Source organism: Phoenix dactylifera, chromosome 10 (assembly GCF_051530095.1).
Source record: "Phoenix dactylifera cultivar Ajwa chromosome 10, Ajwa_hap1_PhDact_Kaust_v1.1, whole genome shotgun sequence".
NCBI classification, from domain to species: domain Eukaryota; kingdom Viridiplantae; phylum Streptophyta; class Magnoliopsida; order Arecales; family Arecaceae; genus Phoenix; species Phoenix dactylifera.
Window position 1 is genome coordinate 1,785,001 of NC_143199.1, and position 5,000 is coordinate 1,790,000.

Below are 5,000 nucleotides of genomic sequence, written 5' to 3' on the forward strand. Positions count from 1 at the left end.
TCGGCCTTACTTGGTCCGATCCGTCGCCATCGCATGTTGCGTGGGCTCGGTCCTGTCTCGGTGAAATCTTGGGCCGCTTTGGTGCGTCCCTGTGGGTTCCTTTGTCGGTTTTGCGGGCTCGGCGCCGGGCCTTCCGCGCCGGTCCGTCGGCTCGCTCGGACGGACCGTGCGCAGGTGGTCCCCGACGGAGCCGGCACGCTCCTTCCGCTGGCGCGGCGCTCGGTCTATGCCTCCGGCCGGCCCTCGCGGCGGCCGTGCGCGGCGCTTCGGTTCGGTCGGCCGGTCGTCCCGTCCCTCACGAAGTTCCTGCGGCCGCGCGTGCGTGGAGCGGGATCGGCCTTACTTGGTCGGATCCGTCGCCCTCGCCTGTTGCGGGGGCTCGGTCCCGTCCCGTTCGGTGAAAGCTTTGCCCGCTCTGGTGCGTCCCCGTGGGTTCCTTTGTCGGTTTTGCAGCCTTGGCGGCGGGCCTTCCGTGTCGGCCCGTCGTGGGCCCGCTGCGCGTCCGTGCGCGGTGCTTCGGATCGGTAGGCCCGTCGTCTGGGTCCCTTACGAAGCTTTGCGCGACCGCTCCTTTGTCGCCGGTCCCCTGTTAGGGCTGACCGAGCCCTCCGTTCGCCCCCTGGCCCGTCGCATGGGCCCCCGGCGCCTCCGCGGCGCCCCACCGAAAACTGTCACGACGCGCATCCAGCGCCGACGAGGTCGCAGGTTACGTGCGGCAGCCGGGGGGCTAGGCCGAGCGGCGGCGGGCCCGCCCACGGACGGGCGCGGGGAGGAGCGCAGCCGGCACGCGGCGCGGAGCAGCGGCGGCATGCCGCCGGGCGGCCGTCGGCTCAACCGTGCCCGAGTCCCGCGGGCACCGCGTCGCCCGGCCGGCGCGAGCGGCGGCGGGCCCGCCCGCGGACGGGCGCGGGGAGGAGCGCAGCCGGCACGCGGCGCGGAGCGGCGGCGGCATGCCGCCGGGCGGCCGACGGCTCAACCATGCCCGAGTCCCGCGGGCACCGCGTCGCCCGGCCGGCGCGAGCGGCGGCGGGCCCGCCCGCGGACGGGCGCGGGGAGGAGCGCAGCCGGCACGCGGCGCGGAGCGGCGGCGGCATGCCGCCGGGCGGCCGACGGCTCAACCATGCCCGAGTCCCGCGGGCACCGCGTCGCCCGGCCGGCGCGAGCGCACGAGGGCGGGAGGCAACCGGGCGGCGCCTGCGGAACCGGATGCGACGGCCGGCGCGGCACGGCCCCGACGGGTCCGCACCGAAGACCAGCGCGGTGCGGATCGACCGCTGATGAGGTCAGAGGTTACGTGCGGCAGCCGGCCGGCTGGCCCGAGCGGCGGCCGGCACGCGACGGGGATCGAGCGGCCCCGACGGCTTGCAGCCGGGCGGCCGACGGCTAGGCCGTACCGGAGTCCCGCGGTCGTTCGGGCGAAGGGGCGCATGCTGCGGGAAAGGCCTGCGGCGGCGAACCGTCCGCCCGGCCGGCCAAGCCTTCCGCGGCGGCGCGCACGTGGCGGCGCGGCCGAGATGACCGAGCGAAGCCCCGGCGATGGGCGGCGCGCACGTGTCCGTGCGGCCGAGATGACCGAGCGAAGCCCGGGCGGCGCCCGCCGTGCGCCCTGCCGGATCGCGCCTTCCGCCGGCGCGCAACGCCGGTCCCGCGTTCCGGCCGCGGGAGAGGCCTGCGTCGGCGAACCGTCCGCCCCGCCGGCCGAACCTTCCGCGGCTGCGCGCACGTGTCCGTGCGGCCGAGATGACCGAGCGAAGCCCCGGCGACGGGCGGCGCCCGCCGTGCGCCCCGGCGGATTGCGCGGCCCGCCGGCGCGCAACGCCGGGCCCACGTTCCGGCTGCGGGAAAGGCCTGCGGCGGCGAACCGTCCGCCCCGCCGGCCGAACCTTGCGCGGCGGCGCTTACGTGTCCGTGCGGCAGAGATGACCGAGCAAGCTCCGGCGATGGGCGGCGCCCTCCGTGCGCCCCGCCGGATCGCCTGCGAGCGGCGAGCGTCCGGGCGGGCCCCTTTCGCAACTTCCCTCGGTACTCTAAACACCCCTTGCCTCTCGGTCTTCCCCCCGACCCTCTCGGTATTTGCTCGGATATGTGCATGCATCGTCCCTCGTCGCCTTCGGTTATCCTCCCCGGGGTGGGCTTTGCGCCGACGCGCCAACGGGGTGGTAGGGGGGCTGCAGCCGCGGCCGCCGCGTTTCGCCATCCGCGCGTGCGCCGCCGGATCCGAGTGGAGGTCGCGGGCGACTCGTCGATGCTTGTACTAGGGGCGCATGCCGGCAGCCCCCCGCGGGGTGCGGGACCCCCGATCGGCGTGCGAGGGACGGGCGTCCGGGCGGGCCCCGTTTCCAACTTCCCTCGGAACATTAAAACCCCCCGACCCCCTCGGTCTTCGCTCCGGCCCTATCGCTATTGCTCGGATATGTGCATCCACCGTCCCTCGTTGCCTTCGGTTATCTACCCCAGGGTGGGCCTTGCGCCGATGCCCCGATGGGGTGGCAGGGGTGGGGCTGCCGCGGCCGGCGCGTTTCGGCATCCGCGCTTGGGGGCTCGGACCCGAGTGGAGGTCGCGGGCGGCTCGTCGATGCCTGCACCGGGAGCGCATGCCGGCAGCCCCCCGCGGGGCGCCGGACCCCCGATCGGCGTGCGATGGACGGGGGGAGGGGCGGGCCCGGTTTGCAAATTCCCTCGGTACTTTAAAATCTCACGGCCCTGTCGGTGCTCCCTCCGGCCCTATCGCCACTGCTCGGATATGTGCATCCACCGTCCCTCGTTGCCTTCGGTTATCTACCCCGCGGTGGGCTTTGCGCCGATGCCCCGATGGGGTGGCAGGGGGGCACGCTCTAGGCCGTGCCACGGGGCGCGGGCGCCGGCGCCGTACGTCCCTCGCGGCGGCCGTGAGCGGCCCCTCGGCTTGCTCGGTCTGTCCTCCCGGGACGCGCGACCCGTGCGACCGGGACGCGCATCCCGTGCGACCGGGACGCGTGTCCGGGCCGTTCCCGTTTGCAACGCTCCTCGGTACTTTGGAACGCTTGGGGTGGGCTTTGGGCGGATGCCCCGCCGGGGTGGTAGGGAGGGGGGGCGGCTGCTGCCGCGGCGGGACTTCCGCTCCACTCCGCACAAGTCCGTCGCCTCGCGGCGGGCGCGCCCGGCACCGTTCGTCCCCGAGGGAGCCGGCACGCGCCCGCCGAGGCCCCGGCGCATGGGCGCCGCCGCCGGCCGTCCGCGCGGCGGCCGTGCGCCGGCTTCCTCCGTCGGCCCTCCCGGGATGCGCGACCCGTGCGACCGGGACGCGCATCCCGTGAGACCGGGACGCGTGTCCGGGCCGTTCCCGTTTGCAACGCTCCTCGGTACTTTGGAACGCTTGGGGTGGGCCTTGGGCGGATGCCCCGCCGGGGTGGTAGGGAGGGGGGGCTGCTGCTGCCGCGGCGGGACTTCCGCTCCACTCCGCACAAGTCCGTCGCCTCGCGGCGGGCGCGCCCGGCACCGTTCGTCCCCGAGGGAGCCGGCACGCGCCCGCCGAGGCCCCGGCGCATGGGCGCCGCCGCCGGCCGTCCGCGCGGCGGCCGTGCGCCGGCTTCCTCCGTCGGCCCTCCCGGGATGCGCGACCCGTGCGACCGGGACGCGCATCCCGTGAGACCGGGACGCGTGTCCGGGCCGTTCCCGTTTGCAACGCTCCTCGGTACTTTGGAACGCTTGGGGTGGGCCTTGGGCGGATGCCCCGCCGGGGTGGTAGGGAGGGGGGGCTGCTGCTGCCGCGGCGGGACTTCCGCTCCACTCCGCACAAGTCCGTCGCCTCGCGGCGGGCGGGCCCGGCACCGTTCATCCCCGAGGGAGCCGGCCCGCGCCCGCCGAGGCCCCGGCGCATGGGCGCCCCCGCCGGCCGTCCGCGCGGCGGCCGTGCGCCGGCTTCCTCCGTCGGCCCTCCCGGGACGCGCGACCCGTGCGACCGGGACGCGCATCCCGTGCGACCGGGACGCGTGTCCGGGCGGTTCCCGTTTGCAACGCTCCTCGGTACTTTGGAACGCTTGGGGTGGGCTTTGGGCGGATGCCCCGTCGGGGTGGTAGGGAGGGGGGGCTGGCGCCGCCGCGGCGGGCCTTCCGCCCCCCTCCGCACAAGTCCGTTGCCTCGCGGCGGTCGTGCCCGGCACCGTTCGTCCCCGACGGAGCCGTCGCGCGCCCGACGACTTTCCGGCGCACGGGCGCCGCCGCCGGCCGTCCGTGCGCGGCGGCCGTGCGCCACTTCGGCTTCGTCCGTCGGCCCTCCCGGGACGCGCGACCCGTGCGACCGGGACGCGCATCCCGTGCGACCGGGTCGCGTGTCCGGGCCGTTCCCGTTTGCAACGCTCCTCGGTACTTTGGAACGCTTGGGGTGGGCTTTGGGCGGATGCCCCGCCGGGGTGGTAGGGAGGGGGGGTCTGCTGCCGCCGCGGCGGGCCTTCCGCTCCACTCCGCACAGGACCGTTGCCTCGCGGCGGACTTGCCCGGCACATTTCGTCCCCGACGGAGCCGGCACGCGCCTGCCGACTTCCCGGCGCACGGGCGCTGCCTTCGGCCGTCCGTGCCCGGCGGCCGTGCGCCACTTCGGCTCCCTCCATCGGCCCTCCCGGGAAGCGCGTCCCGGACGTTCCGGATGCGCACCCCGTGCGACCGGGACTCGCGTCCGGGCCGTTTCCGTGTGCAATGCTCCTCGATTCGCTGGAGCCCTTGGGGTGGGCCTTCGGAGGATGCCCCGCTGGGGAGGTAAGGGGGTGTGTCCTGCCTGGGCGGGCCTTCCGCCCGAGCCCGTCGCCCAGCGCGGATGGTCGCGCCGCGCGGGCGGGCGCGCCGCGCGTGCGCGGGGCCGTTGGCCGGTGACGCGCAAGGACGGGCGCGCTGGGCCGATCGGCCGCTCGGGCGCGCGCTTCGTCGTGCTCCCGCGCCTTGGCGCGCGCGCGGCCGCGGCGTGGTCGCTCGGTTCTGCGCATTTGGCCCGCGCGGATGGGCGCGTCGCGCGGGCGGCCGGGCCG